Below are 17,178 nucleotides of genomic sequence, written 5' to 3'. Positions count from 1 at the left end.
CTAGCTAAACTACCAGTGTAATATAGGGCTACCTTTCATTCTTGAGTCATCAGATATAGCTAGTGCATTTCTCATGCCATTGTAAATTAAATGTACAGAAATGGTAAAAGCACCTAATTTGACAACTTGCTGAGGAAGAATTTTACTACAAATTAATAAAAAATGTTCATACAAAGTAGGCTGTATTTGGTTGTTCTATGGTGGGGATTTTTAGCGACCCTTTTAAAGACACCAGTAGATGGCGACAAGGGACTGTGATTGTGAACAAAACATGCGATCGAGGTATTGAATTACATCACTGATTCATTTGAAACCCAGGAACGAAACCTTTCTTTATTCATTCAACTGATTCGACCAAACTCTATGATTCATTCAGGAACCAAACACCACCAGGCCTACTGCGTGTTGTTGGTCGGACGGAGACAGTCAACATGTGTTCCTTCTTTGACTTCGGCTGGCAGGCGCTTTTAGTTTGAATGAGTAAAAATAGCAACTGGCCAATTGTGTCTAAAATGTAAGTTTCTGATTTAATATTATCTTGTTTGTTGAACTGTTAACGTTATATAAAAAGCGATATCTGCTGATGTCAACCATGCTGTGATCATCAGCTGACTCGACCATGCTAACGTTAGTCGTGATCGTGAATCGTGGATAGAAGAATGTACGCTTTTCTAGCGTGGAAATATATAAATATGTACGCTGTAAAACTGGCATATAATATAAAATTGTGCTTTATATGGTAACATCTAAATTGGAGTTTAAGTCATATTATTTAATATTACGAATGAATCTAGACACATAGGGCCTGCTTAGATTAGGTATGGCCTCTGTTGTATTGCAGAAGTTAGCATCTAAGTTAAATGAGTTGGCCAAACTAATTCTTCATACACAGTCTTATCATAATGGTTATGTTAATGCAGCTGGGTTAAGATCTTAAGATATTATGTTATTGGTTTAGCCAGTTAAGTATTTCGTTGAACACACCAGAATCTTACACCGAGCACTTGATTTGACACGTTGACCAGGAATTTCTAGACAACCACTAAGCTACCACCACAAAACGGGTGTCCACTATTACTGAAAAGATGACATAATTGCAACGATCAATTGTTTTCATAAAATGTCTTTCGGCTCACCTACATTAGATGAAATAGTCCGCTTTCAAAACCACTCACTGTGGCTGTAATTCAGTAATAGGTCTGCAGCAGTTATTGTAGTTACTTTGCTGCAGTTTGACTGGTATCTCTTGTTGCTTTCACACACACACGACAACTCTGCTATTGTCTATAATTCTTCTATCAAAAGACAAGCTGTGCAATTGATGCCTTACCAGATTTTTTTTTTCCCTTCAGCAAATCCTTAGATTTTTCCAAGCAAAATCTGACCTAAAATAATTATGCAGGCCTTGTAGTCACAAAACAATAAGGTCTCCAGATATAAATGTATTCCTCCCAAATTGTCTTGCCATGTCTAAAAAGTCCATATCTGACTAAACAACTTTGTCATTGAATTTTTTCGCCGCAATCCTATCGCACCACAATCAGTCTCCATGTAACTCGACCTTGCTTCTACTTTATCTACATTATGCTCGTAGCAGACAGAGGCTTTCTCTTGGTTCTCCCGGTGTGACAGGCGCAATATCCACTGCAGTAAAACCCTATTTTCCCAGCTTTATTCTCAAATGCATAGGAATGGGTTAGCCGGGCCCTGGAGGCAAACTGAAGTGCTCTGATTGCGATCTAATGAAGCCATCAATTAATGTGACAAAGTTTCTGGACACCCTTCACCCAAAGGCAAGTGCAAGCCTTTATTCCACCTTTATTTGAGTTACGCTGAAATCACAGGAAGGGATTACAGCAATGATGGTGATAACCATAGTGACTCGGGTGTCTTGTGGCTCATTGTTGACTCCAAGGAGTAAATCAGTGTTCTCAGTGGATGAATCCAATGCTGAGTGTATCATTAATTGATGAATCTTACTAGAGCTTGGAAACAGTGCTTTAAATGGGCCAGTACGATTTCATTTGAATTAAGTAAGTGACTTTAAGGGGCGGGCAATAGATCGTGCATAAGAAGTGATAGTTTGGCAAACATCTTGTTTACTTGCAACTATCTCTCATAAACAAAATTCATGAATTCTTGTTTTTGGAGTCATTACTCCAGTCTTCAGTGTCACATGATCCTTCAGAAATCATTCTAATTATGCTCATTTGTTTTTCAGAATTCTTTGATGGATAGAAAGTTCAAATGAACGGTATTTGTTTCAAATAGAAATATTAGTAATGCCTCCACTGTCACCTTTGGTCCTTTTAATGCATACGTGCTCAAAAGTATTAATAATTCTTTTTTTTTTTTATTGTACTGTCCCCAAACTTTTAAACGGTGGTCAACCTGGTAAACTTTGTTAAATCCAGTAGTTGACTTGAATATGGTAATAATAATTCAGTACCATGGTTTAAATCAAAGTACATTGTACTACCTGCACAGTACTTTTTGTTATTCTCTTGTGGATATATTAAATACTGTGGTTTTCGAATGAGTTTCCCCCCGTGACCTTTCTAGCTGCAGGTACAGATTGAGTCTCAGTCCCTTGTCTCCCCGCACATCCACTACTGACCTCAGAACAGCTTTGAACATCTGTGGTAGACCGTACACCACCAGAGAGCCTCGGAGGACCCTGACATTTAAATAAAAGATGCTGTAATCTGGGAGAAATGTCGTGCCTTACACGGGTGGCCAAAATCTGATAACATGGAATAGCTTTTAAAGCAGAATGAAGAAAAGAAGGTGGCTTTACTTAAAGACTAACCACTCTCTTCCTGTTCAGGCTGCAAGTGTGCACTGCACTTATCAAAGATGGACCCATTGCCGTACCCTGCAATTTACATGTTGTTTACCACCAGGTAAGCTTTCCTTTCTAGTCCTCTGAATGCATTCATTCACAGCGGGCCCATCAGCGCTGGCCCCCTTTTTAATTGTTAAGACCTGTTACTATATGGCATAGATGTGTTGAACAGAATAAGCAGAAATGATATCAGGTAATGTCAGGTCTCTCTTGGCTCGAAGCACCTTAGTCCAGTTCGAAATTGAGACAATTCTCATGTCAGGTCATTGTTATAATGGATTGTTTTATAAATGTTTTATATATTTTGCTTCTTTGCCAATATCACCAGTATTCTCCCTGCATGCTGATTATTTTGTAGGTGAACGGATTGGTTGGTTAAGTAGAGCTACTGGAATACTTTTCTGTAGTGGCACTGGTATTTTCATCCATGTGCTTTGCCAACCCTTACAAAAAATAAGTATACTTAAAGTTAATTTTATAAAGTATGCTTAAGTTTAAGTATACTTTTAAGTAGTAAGTATACTAATATCATTGTACTAGTAGTATACATGTAAATGTACTATTTCTATACTACTTGGGACTAAATTGGCCCACTTTTTAGTGTATAAAAGTATACTTGTACTTAAAAGTATAAATGCAACATTTACAACTACGTTTTTTATTTGTACTACAAGTGAACATATGTATACTGATAGTTTTCTAGTTAAATACTTGTAGCACTTTGTTTTAGTTTATGAAAGTACACTTTGAAATCTTCTCTTTGTAAACTACTATTTTAGTGGTTTTCTTCAAGTGAACTTAACATCATACTTAGTTTACTATATATTATTTTTGCACTCCAAGTATACTACTATGTTCCTATTTTGGTATTATTTTTTGTACCGGTACTTGAAATATACCTTTACCTGTACTTTTTTCAAGTATGTTTGTATAATAGAATACTTAATCATACTTTTAAGTATCTCAATCAAAAGATTAAGTTTCTGTCAGTGTTAAAGGACAAGTTCGGTATTTTACACTTAAAGCCCTGTTTACAGACCGTATCTGATGAAATAGAACGGTTAAGATTAAAATTTGGACACATGCTGCTGTCGCGAGAATTTTAGGTTTATTTAGCTTTTGTGGACCTATTTTGCCAAACGCGTCACACCCGTGATTCTTCCGTTGAGAGCTCGATTAATAGACACTCCAGCGGCGGAGTAATACCGCACCTCACACAGCACATTCAATACAAGTCATGGAGTTGGACAAAAACTACGATAAAACCTGTTGGAATGCATCTTTTTCAGCGATTTTTTTTGGAACCGTATCAGTGAACACCCCTGACCACTCGGTGAGTTTTACGTCTTTGTAAACGAAAGTTTAATGTGTTTTAGGAAGGAATCTTCCAATAGACAACCATTGTGGGGGTGAGGGGGGAAAGCGATATAAACCTAAAATTCTCGCGACAGCAGCATCTGTCCAAAGTTTAATCTTAACCGTTCTATTTCATCAGATACGATCTGTAAACAGGGCTTTAAGTGTAAAATACCGAACTTGTCCTTTAAGACTGAAAGTATACTTATTTTTTGTTTAAAGTATAGCACACTTAAATAAACTTATTTTTAGTACGTGGACCTGAAGGTTCAAAAATGTATTTTTTTGTATATTGTCACATTGCGGTGACAGTGAAGAAAAAGGACAAAAACTATTCAAATTTGTAATGGAAATGTGCAAAATCCATCAATGTTGCAATTTTTTATAACTTTTAAACGGGAGAGTTTTGCCATATCAACTTCACACTGGAAAAAACAGCTGTTAGAAACTTAAGAAAATTTAATGAGGAACATGCTCACAACAAGACAAATATTCTAACAATAGCTCCAAAAATTATAAAAAAGCACCATAATGAACCACATTTATTATGTTTTTTTTGTTTGTTTTTTTGTTTTACTTTTAAGGGCTTACGGGCACATTTGGAGCTATTGTGTGTTATATTCCAGGTCTTCTGAAGTCATACAAAAACTTTGTGTAATTAAAAGACTTTAAAGTAATTATTTAAAGCAAATCTTCTCTGCTGTAAGTCTAAAAATCTCCTTCACATACACTTCTATTCAAACGTGGCGCTTCAATATATGCCATGCTAGGTTTGACATCAATAATGTCAAATGTCATTGTTTTTGTGTCTCATAAGTCATAACTGATTGATGGCTCCAAATTTGTATATATTCAGAAGACTTTGAATATAGTAGAATGAACTTTTATGGTGTTTTTTTTGTCATTTTAGAGCTTGACAGGATCAACATGTTGTTAACATCTCCTTTTGTGGTCAACAGAAGAAAGAAAACCTATTGACATTTGAAATATTGTGTGAAAATAAGTTTTATTGCAGTTTTGCTTCTCAGGAAAATTTTGATGTTTAAAGATTTTGGGGTAATTTTTTACTAAAAAACAAGGCAAAATATTAATTAAGAAATATAATTTGTTTGCAGTGCAGATGACACTGAGGAAAAAGAACAGATGATCTGCTGTTGATGCATCAAAATCTTGGTCATATATCAGACTGTTTAGAGCTTTACGATCAACATGCCCTGGTGTAAGTAAAGCCTCTGCTTCCCATTCAACACCTGCCTCCTTATATCTGATACAGGCCAAGTAAAAAAAAAAATATATAAAAAGTAAAGACTCTAGGACAAACAATTTCTCTTGACTGAATGGTGCACACTTCCATTATGTCCATTATGCACTATACCATGTGTTTATGAAGTGGCTGGTCATACAGTCCTGGAAGAATGGCAGAAGAGAAGATATGGAAGACAGTTGCAATGTAGTGTTTAACAAAATGGGTGTTTTCCCTTCCACTAAAAATTGGCATTTACAACATATAATACATTATCTGTGGGGTATTTCTTCACAGACACATTCTGGGGACACCTGAGACTTATAATACATCTTGTAAAAAGGGGTATAATAGGTCCCCTTTAAATTTCTCTTTAATTTTTATCACAAACCATGTTTATTCTTGCTGTGCCTGTATTTCTTATAGTATGGTTCATATATTTTTTTTACACCAAAATATGCTAGAGTTTGATTTAATGTTCTGCCATTGATGCTGAACAAACTAAATTGTTTTCTTCTCTCTCTGAAAAAAATGTAATTAGCCCATTTATTTTGCTTATTGTATTTATTATATACATATTTTTCATTTGTAATTAGTATTGTTTTGTTTTTTTGCTGCTGCAATCAGATCAGACCTGAGATCAATTTTTGGGTCGCAACCCAACAGTTAAGAACCACTTCTCTAACATGACATCTTGTCTTTCTAAAAAGCGGCACAGTATATTAGATCATTGCTTTCTTCCCAGGGGTTTAAACCACCTCCCTCCCTACGGGGAGATATATGGCAGTATTAGTAAAATGGAAAATGAAGTGAAGGAGCATGAAAGTGAGAACTTGCTCACTCTTCCCTCACACCAACCTGCAGTAGACTTGTGCCCCTGCGACCCCACTCAAAGTGGCATTACTATTAGAGCTCCTGGGGCATTTGACCTTCCCGGAAAAAAAACCCTGTCACAAATCCGCCCCAGGGACTTAGTCCTGATGGCTCTTTACAACTAGGAAGGATCTGTTGTTGTTGTTGTTGTTGCTGTAGCTAGAGCTTTTTTTTTTTGTACTTTAAAAATCCCGAGGCTAGAAAATCGCCCCATGTATCATGCACATTGAATTTTACATGGCTTTCGGTTTGACCGGCCATCTAGAGCAGTGTCTAATGTAATCTGAAATGTGTAGGGTAAATTACCCAGCCAGCCCCTAACCACTAATAAAATAAATATATAAATGTACAAAGAAAGAAAGTAGATTAAATAAATCACCCAACAGGAGTTTTTCCGGTGTCATAAAAATGCACTCTTGTGACAAAACACCTCGATAGGGGACCTGAATATGAAGACGCTGCTCCAGGCAGCAAAATAACAAATTATTGGTCTCAGTCAAGAAAGCAGATGTTGGAAATGCAAATGATTATTGCTCTGCGCTCTTCATTTTGTTTGGTTGCGAGTGTAGCCCTTTGTCCCCAGGGTGAACTGCTTTATATTCTTTTATGAGAAGGTGAAAAGAGACACAGGTAAATTGGGAATGGTGGAGATTAGGAGTCTTGAGAAGATTAATTCATTTCTTTAGGCGTTATCTGTTCAAATAATATCTAGACTTCTGATTTATTATATGGTATATACTGTCATAAGATACCAGACACAAATAAATCATCTGTGTTGCAAATGCAAAATATCTGCACTTAGAAATGTTGATAGTAAATTTATGAGAAAGTATATTGAGTGCAACTGTGCCCGTACACTTTTCACCCGTGTTGGTCCTGGGAGTATTTTTTTCCCATAGGGATTTCCGAAAAGTCTTTGTTACCAAGCCAACCAGCTATAAAGTAAATCATAACATTACAAACTAACAAAGGTTCAAGACTGTGTGCTTAACGGCTTTAGTGTTGATTGCAAACGATGCATATTCAAGTATGTTGAGAGCGAAAGGAGACCGACACGATTACATAATTTGCGTTGCTTAATGGTAGTGGGCGGAGCTAAAGAGATATTTTGGTGTGTTTTGCTTATTTTTATGCCCTGATTGGTGGAATTTTCTGTACAGCATCATGGGTAATATACTTATTTAACCAAGAATTCCGATGTTAAACATGTTTTAAAACTTAGTTGAAACAATGCAGGCTACCGGCTTCAACGGACGCAAATACTTTCGATTAACAACCTCATAGCTCACAGTAAGGCTGTTTATAAATTATCATTAATTACGTCATTATAGTTTTTATTTCCGGAACCTCAAAGTTGCACTCTATTGAGGTCTAAAAATATGTATCAGGTTCAGGTCTAAATAAATGGATTAGATTAATTTATGATGCATTAATTATTTCTTATATTATGCAAGTGCACGTTATTTCCACCAAAATACGATAGTTACTAAATTTACTGCCACTACTGTTATGTAAGTGATTTTGCAATACTGATCAACTGACTATGTTATTTTACTCCAAGGATAATCGCAAAATAAATGCTTGGACATTGAATAATGATTTGAGTTTAAATATATATATATATTATTATTTATACAGTACCGGTATATAAATATACTGTAGATATTTATGTGTGTGTATATATATATATATATATATATATATATATAGCCTATATATAGCTTGAAAGAAAATCACAACGTACGATACAATCAGTCTAGGAACAAGACGAATAGGCTACTGCAATAACGTAATGAGACTAGTGTGACACAATGACTTATTAACCTTTCCAATAAGGCTTGTCATCTGCTTCCAGATAAAAATTGTAAGTTACATTACGAACTACTGTATTTTGGTGGAAACTCTTGCTTCTGTGTTCATTTTGAGTGCCTCAGGGTCACGTTACATGTTTTGACAGCGGTTCCAACAGTTTTGACACCATGATACATCACATGCTCAACAAACGCAGGCCGACTGCTGCACAATAAGCTCATATTAGCATAAACGTCGTCGCAAATCACACGGTGTGTTTGCATGCGTGTGACAGAGGGAAGCAAGCGGTGAGGTGAATGGCAGCGCGCCGTTCATTTGCATCTGAGATGCTTTTGTGTCTTTGGTGAGGGTTGACAATCGCTGCAATGTTAACAATGAGGCTACACCTGCGTCCCGCTTTGATGACCCGAGACATTCCTATTTATGTTAATGTAAAAGTAAACCCACTTTGCATGGAAACATCGCTGAGTCAATTTTCCAGGCCTCGTCATGCGGAAAATAGAAGGAATACAAAATATGAGACACGTGAGCCTCGGATATTGCTTGGTGCACATATTCTGAGATGATGTGATTTAAGGCTTTTAGCTGTAAATCAAATCATATAGCATTTGCCTCCTTACTAGTCATATGTATCAGGTGTAAATGGATGGTTTCCATTAATGTAACCCTCTGATGCATGAATTCTTAAATTACGAACGGGAAAAAACGTGTAATTTTTTTTTTTTTTTTTTTTTAGATTAAAACAAGAATATAATCATTCCATATAGGGAAAGGGAATATTTTAAGGAACAGTTTTTTTTTTTTAAAAGTCATTAAAAATGCAAAACACTGCCTTTTTGGGATTCAGATGAACAGAAATGAGACTCCTAATGTTAAAAGCTTCAGTAGGGACCCTTGAGACAGACATGGCAATCAATCAGTAATCATATGGGAGATGTTTGATTTGAGTACCTGCAAAAACCTGCACTTGTGTGGTACTTAATGAAAAAAAAAATCTCTCTGAAACCTACAGAACATTTGCACACCTTAAAAGTCACACGACTCAAATGCCAGGGCAGTCTCAGAAGGGAAACGTTGCTGTAGAAACTTTTATACAGTACTGCACCATCTAAACGTTGTGACATTCTCATCTTTTCTGTTTTAATATAATTTATAATATTCCTGTGATGGCAAAGCTGAATTTTCAGCATCATTACTCCAGTCTTCAATGTCACATGATCTTTTAGAAATTATTCTAATATGCTGATTTAGTGTTGAAGAATTTTTTTTTCTTTCTTTGTGAAAACCATTAGACACTATCCTCGGTTTCACAGACAAGGCTTAAGCCTAGTCCCAGACTAAAATGCATGTTTGAGCTGAATCTTTAACTGAAAGTAACTTGCACTGACATATCTTTAAAATATCTCAGTGACATTTTTTTTGTCTTAAGATGCACACCAGTACGTTTTTTTTCTAGGGCACGTTTATAAAAGCTACTTAAATGTTTTAATTGAACTTAGGTCTAATCCTGGCTTAATCTTATATATATAATATATATACTTTTATTCAGCAAGGACACATTAAGTTGATCAAAAGTGACAGTAAAGACATTTATAATGTTACAAAAGATGTAAAATAAATGCTATTCTTTTGAAAATGTATCACGGTTGCCACAAAAATATCAAGCAGCAAAAATGGTTTTCAACATTGCTAAAAATAAGAATCATTATTAATGATTGAACACAAAATCAGCATTTTACTATGATTTCTGAAGGACCATGTGACACTGAAGACTGGAGTAATGATGCTGAAAATTCAGCTTTGCAATCATAGAAATAAATGACATAGAAATAGATATGCCCATGACGTGTACATCCTAAAATAAGATATGAACATATTGAATAATTTTGAACCATGTAAATTAAGAGAACAATTTGAGTTTTGGAATCTAATTGGGTAATTGCAGATTGTAAGTCATGGCATTCTGACATGTTATAATCACTCAATACATTTGCTTCCATTAATTCAGCTCTTAAAAGCCATGCATATTATTGACTTAATTCTACGAACACCATTTTTTACAATGTCATGTTTTGTTTAAAAGCTGCTGGAGAAATTTTGCTTAATGAGAGTGCATTAAAAAAAAGCTCTTTCCTTGTGATTAACATCAATACGCCGCTAAATACCACCTAATAGAGTTCTAATACATGCTTGTCTTGGGTCACAGCAGCTCAGAATCATGTCAAAACTGTGTGCGTCACCCTATTTAAACCTGATCCTTTAGACATTGGCCTAAACTTAAATGCCGGTCATGAAGAAATTCATTCAGGAATTACAAATTTCCAATATTTAGGAATTAGTCAGGGTTTGTGGCCACGGCACAGAATCTGTCCCAATAGAGAGGAGCAGTACAGTGGTTAAATGAGTTCTCCGGAGTATTTTTAAATGCCCAGACCCTGGGGTGAATACTTATCCCCTAACTGAGGGACAGGGGCAGTGGAGAGCGGGGTGGAAAAGATGGACTGGTAATTGCCGTGCCAAGGCAGGGGTATATTAGAATGCCTGAATACATGAATAAGTATGTTGCAGATGCCGAGGAAACTTGAGGTTAGGAATCAAGTTTGGGTGGGGGGTGCAGCATCTTTCCTCAACAGCAGCATCTATTAACTATATTTTTACATTTTTTAAGAACATTTGCCTGTTGCTTACCCATGCAAAATGAGTGTTGTGGAAGGCTGCCAATGTGGTTTCTAATGTGAGGAGTTTTTAATATGGTTGCAATGCCTCTATATTATATAGGTCAATCTTTCTATGGGATTTTTCACCCGTTTTATTTATTACCAGGTAAAAAATGTAGCATCACGAATAGAAGATCAATACGTCATGCTGTGATCTCTTGGCTGAATTAAAAGAACCATATATTTTTGCAGTAAAGTCGAGTAGATTGTATATTTTTTTACATATTAAATGTATTACTATTAATTATGTTGAATTCATATTTATATTTTTTGAAAAAGACACTGCAGAGCGTGACATCATACCACGTTGCAGTGTCCGAAGACATTTCAAAGTCTAGTGTGACCGTGGCTTTACTTATGCAGGGTCCCTGCAGGTCAAGAATTCAGATCCAAATTTAAAGGAGAACTCCGGTCAATAAAAATTATGTTAATTCAACAAGCGCACAGACCTGTATTTTAGTTCCTGTTTTCGGTCGAAGTCCAAAGTAGTCGATTGTCGAGTTCACGCGCATAGGTTTAGTTACCTATGATCACCGCGTGAACTCGACAATCGACTACTTTGGACTTCGACCGAAAACAGGAACTAAAATACAGGTTTGTGCGCTTGTTGAATTAACATAATTTTTATGAATATCTTTCACATCTACTGCAGTCAGATTCACTCGTGTTCACTCTGAAGGAATCACTCAACATGGCTGGGCACTTGTAATGACACATCAAGGATGATAAGAGGCTAAAAGCAGGTTTAAAACTTGCCCCGTTCAAGTCAATAGGGTGCTAATTTTAAAAATAGGATAACACGGTGTAGGCAACACCGATTTTTGTCGTTGTTCTCTGTATTGACAGCACTCCAAATTTACTAAAAATTGAGCTCAATGTTAAAATTGACCGGAGTTCTCCTTTAAGATCCTAAAATCTTTGTTTTGTAAAACAAAAGTTTTTATTATTATTATTTAAGTGGTCTCAATTTGATGCGTTTCATTTTATTTTATTTATTTTTAAATTCAAGAAAGCTCCAGGGTGCTTCCTTTTATGACACTGCAGCCATTCAGCTGCCCATTGTTTACGAAGTTTTATGGTTAAGCAGTTTTCTCATCACTCCTTTCTCGTTGTCTTTGTTAAAAATTAATGTCTGCTTGTTTACACCAGTTTTGATGTCTACATGGAAAGCCAACATCAGTTCAATTGTGGCATTCAGCATTAATCTTTAAATGACCTGCAAGGTTTGTAATGCAGTCCTGCTCTTTCAAGCAGACCCACGGGGTGTGATACAGTTTCATGCGGTTTAATAGACAAGCACGATGCAAGAGTGAGTTTTAATCCATAGTCTCTCCAAGGCATATTTTGAGTACAAACTGTGAAATCTATTGTCATCTCCCTATGTTTGGGGTAAGGATTTGATTACTCTATATTAGGTTAATTGAAACGATATTTGATGAAATCAATAGCAGGCATCTATATCAAATTATGGAACCAGTACAGCCATTTCCACAAGGTGGCGCTCTAATGTCATTCTAAATAGTTTAGAACAATTATCAACAAACAACAAGAGTGTTTTGACTTCAGATGTAACTCTTAATCAACCCTAAACCTAACCTTACAAACACATTAAGAGTGTGGATCTAGGAACACATCCTACTTAGAAAAATCCCATTCACCATTCTGGTATATTTTGATATGTAACCAGAATTTTTTGGGAAAAAAATATATATATTCTTTTTCTCAGCACAGTTGCTCATTGATCAAAAGTGACATTAAAGACGTTACAAAAGACAAAAAAAATAATATTACTGATTTTATTGTATTTTGATCAAATAAAACAGCCTTGGTGAGCATAAGACCTCTTTTTTTAAACACATTAAAAATCTTACAACCTCAAACTTTTGAATAGTAATGCATATGAATAATTTTTCATATCATTGTGCTTCTGTGATAATATTAACACTTTTCGGTGTTTGATTTTAAGCACTCTTTTGTTTAATTTTGGAACAGTTTTGGATTGCCACTTGAAGCCTAGTGTCGTGTAGCCAGACTGACGGCAGAAGGTCTGGAGTCCATAGCAGCTTTCATTGGCCAAGGACCGCCCAGAGGCCGTCTGACTGACATGTACAGCAACCAATTACAGTTCGCTTTGTTCCGCGTCATGATTACGGGCGTGAAAATGTAACGTCAATGTCCCGGTGTGTAAAACTCTTAGATGTATTAGAAAGTTGTAAACACGACTGCGTTTTTCTTCCATGATGGGGTTTGCCGTCACGGCATCTTTGTTTCCAGACAGACAGTTTAAGAGTACGGTACACACGTCTCCCGGACATCCTGTAGAACTCAACCAATCAGATGCCTACTTCGAAAAACCTGAAGTGTTTCCGGTTAAGTGTGCCATATGCATCAGACGTTCAGCCAGCGGTTCATGGGCGTGATGTCTGAGGCTGAGACTACTTGAAGCCCAATGAAAAATCTGAAGCAAGACCAGTTGAGAAGAATCTCTATTCTAGATATATATCAGAAAAAAATGACGTATATTGACAAAGCTGGTTTATAAAAATTCAAAGTTCGTCTACAGGACCACCACCAGAGGCCTCACTGTGGTGACGCATCACTTGTCTCACAGATTGTACCCACTCAGCAGGCTGGCCATCTGGCTTGTCTTTACAACAAGGACAGAAATACAAATCATACCTAGCCACAGATATTGCAGAGGTTACACATTAGCAAAAAGAAGGGGGAAAAGAAACGGTTCTGACGTAAACTCACTGGAGCGCTGCAGCTCCCAGCCATATGGGGACTTAAATGGATCCTAGAATTGTTCAGACTATCTGCTGAGCGCAGGTTTTAGAACTACACAGAGACAAGCCTCATCCAACATAACGCAGGGGAATGTACTCGCTGCTGTGTTGACACAATGAGGGCACTATATAGAAGTTTAAGAGCATCAATTTCAGTGTCTGTTCAAGGGGCCATGGGCCTTTTGTGTGTTAAAGAATATTTAACATCAGACGAAGCTGGTGCCAGTGACTGTGTTTCGTCAATACGAGTTGTAAGTGTTGCCACGTGTGGATTCACGCAAATGTGCAGAGCTAAATAAACAGCAGTATTAATTAAAGGAACCGTATGTAAGCTTGTGACCAAAACTGGTACTGCAATCACTTTCAAATTACTGTAGAGCAGTGACTCCCCCCTGACTCGAGGTTGCCAGATAGGCTGCAGGATCCAGCAGGAACGTCGGCGGCTACAAGGAGCTTCCAATGGCAAGACTAGAGCAGAGCTGGCAACCCGGATACCGAAACACTACTGACTTCGTGATTGGTAGATAGGTGGAGGGTAGCGCATCAGGCCAAAACACAACATAACAACATCAACATCAGTTGAGGGCTGCAACTTCACTTTTAAATGACAATATCCTGGCCGGACTACTGTTGTCAGTGATATAAGTTTTTGAAATGAACATGATTTCTTAATGTCTACTGACATATCAGGGCCATTTTATGATTATTTGAAATAAATTTCGTACATACGGTTCCTTTAAGCAGTGAAATTTTGTGGGGGTTTTGTCTTGATTTATATAATCTCAAACAATTTCTTTGATGGTGTCTACATCTTGAGTAATAAGGGTCAAAAATGGAAACAATAAAGTTAACCACGCTGCTTCGTAAAAGTCTGTTATTTTAAAGGTTCCTAATTTATTTATTTTTAAGTCTCTCCAAAAACTAGGGCTGCAACTAACGATTATTTTAATAATCGATTAATCTGTCGATTATTTTTTCGATTAATCGATTAATCGGATAAAAATTAAATAAAAAAAAGCATTCATTTCCAACCCTTTATTCAAAAACAGAACTGACAGTGCAAATTCACAGTGCAAAAAAATCTTCAGAAAGTGCACAAACAGGTCGCTCCTTGATAGGGATGCACCGATACCATTTTTTCAGAACCGTTCCGATCCGATACCAAACATTCTGAGTATCGACCGATACCAGGGCAATTTTTTTAAAAATCAAGTAGAATTTCTATAACTATGTGTGTTTAACTGATAATCACTATTTTGTGTGTTAAACACAATCTACTTAATACAGACAACTTCATTACAAAAAATAATAATAATAATACCATAAATGCTATTATAAACTAGTGGATAATTAAGCATACAATTTAGTCTAGAAAAATCACAAGCGCACACTAATTGTATTAAATCTGACCATGAAAAAACATTTAGTGAGGAACAAATATTAGAATAAGTGTAACACTAAATTTGGTAAAACGTTACACATTGCTCTTTGTATTGTTGTAAAATACATTCGTGAAAAACAAGATAACAAAAATCTAAAAGATTATTTTATAGCCTACTATAAAATTGAGACATGTTTTAAATGTATAGCACAGCGGTTTAATGAGGCAGCAACATGATGGATAGTACAGAACTAGAAAGGCTATTAATAATCGTTCAATGCGTCGCTGTATTATGATATGAAAGGCTCCAGTACAGTGCGGCACAAAATGCTTATGCGCATCGCGAGCGCAGAATGATGCGCTTGAAGCAACACGAGTCACAGCGCGCAGCGCGTCGAGTCCACATTGAAAAGATAAAATCACAAAGGAAAGGCATATTGAAGCGTAGTGTATTATACAGTATCTATCTATGCAATAGTTTATTGAGCATTTTCTTTTAACAGTTTTAAATGTCAGTTACTGTGCGCGTGAAGAACAATTATATTGCTGACTCTACTCCAGTGTTGAGAGAAACCCGGTAGAAAGTAACATGATGCAGCAATAAAGTCCAGCAAGATAAAGTTGTTTAATGCAAAACCATAGACCTTTATCTACAGATCAAATATAATTATAGTAACATTGAATCATCTTGGAGAGAGTTGTTCATCGTGTTGACCGTCGTAACCGAACGCGACGAGCTGCTTGATGCTGAATGGAGAATGACTGACAGCCGCAGCGGAGGGAAAAGTGTAAGTGATCTTGAATTTAATTACTTAAATATTAATTTCTATCTCACATTATACTATATAATGGCTTCAGAACACTTATAATATAGTGCACGACAACTTTATGATGCTTTATAATGTTTTTGTCCCTTTTGTGGGGCTTAACAATAGCACAGAATATACGCACAATTTTTTTTACATCTCCGTGTCGCGCGACACAACGAATCGATAATGAAATTCGTTGCCAACTATTTTAATAATCGATTTTTATCGATTCGTTGTTGCAGCCCTACCAAAAACAATTACATTTCTCATAATATACATTGCAGCTAAGGTTGGGTGATATACTGGTAGACACTAGACACGAATAACCAGTAGACATTTGTCAACCGGTAGAGATTTTGGACAATCGTCTATCAATCGTCCTGTCTGTTGTGATTGGATAAACGTCAATTACCATATCTTAATTTCAGCTCAGGATCTTCCTCAGCAGTTGATACACAGTGATTCCAACAGTAGCAATGGTGCGGTTTTATCGGATCAATTCGAGCGCGAGTCCTGATCTTTTTGAAGTTAATGCAAAGTGGATTGGCTTTCGCATCGCAGAAGCAGCATATTCTCGACGTGTCGACAACACAAACCAGACTCAACACAAATCAGTATTTGAGGTTGGGAACTTGCATTATTGAAATTTGTTGCAAACATAGGTTTGTGCAGGAAGTAAGACTGGATTTACTGATGACTCGTTTCAGGCAGTTCAGAATCTGTTCTTTCTTTTGGGACACAATAACTCCATTTGTCTTGCACTTTGATCTTTGAAACTTTTTAGACCTAAAACCAATATATTACACACTACATGAAATGTAATAGCCGAAAAAAAGCATAATGGTGCACTTTAATATCTGAATTGTTTCTCTAAAGAGTAGATGGAGAATAAATGGAAACTTTTGCTTAGTCAACATGACACTGCTTTCACAGCCCATTTTACTACTGTAATGTGACGTATCTTTGAGTAAAACAATATATTTAACTTGATGTAAATAATGCCTTTATAAATAACACATTTTTATCCAACAGGAATTGGATTGTAAAAAGTGTCCATTCCATACTAGAATGCAGCCAGAGCTGAATGAGTTTGCAGTGGATTGTGGAGGACTTTAAAGAGGATTTTAACCGGTGTGTGGAGGTAAAGTTCACCTTTGAGAGAATCGTGATGCATCTCAACGCTGACTGTTTTTGACATCCCATTTAGTTATTAAAGTCAACTGCCATGAAATTTCTGCTTAACTATTGGCAATATTTTAGAAAGGCTGCATTACTTAAATGCCTCAATTGCTGTTTGGCTATTGGTTAACATTTTCTGATAGCCTGTATGACCTAGGTCATGACAGCCAAAAAGAA

General features: G+C 36.4%; 1 protein-coding gene across 6 annotated transcripts in view; it reads left to right on the top strand.

Moving 5' to 3' along the window:
• The first annotated feature begins 248 nt into the window (after positions 1 to 248).
• Positions 249 to 17,178, top strand: part of slc16a1a (solute carrier family 16 member 1a) — a 34,843-nt gene continuing 17,913 nt past the window's right edge. For 2 of the 6 annotated variants that reach the window (XM_079627398.1, XM_079627396.1), the window contains exons 1-5: positions 363 to 514; positions 2,828 to 2,903; positions 5,112 to 5,194; positions 5,317 to 5,420; positions 16,855 to 16,963. The gene's annotated coding sequence lies outside the window, so the exon portion shown is untranslated. The other 4 variants (XM_079627397.1, XM_079627399.1, XM_079627400.1 and 1 more) reach the window with 4 other exon arrangements.

The sequence above is a fragment of the Phoxinus phoxinus genome (genome assembly GCF_949152265.1).
Source record: "Phoxinus phoxinus genome assembly, chromosome: 11".
NCBI lineage: Eukaryota > Metazoa > Chordata > Actinopteri > Cypriniformes > Leuciscidae > Phoxinus > Phoxinus phoxinus.
Note: the sequence above shows the minus strand (reverse complement) of the source record. Positions and strands in the feature narration are given on the sequence as shown.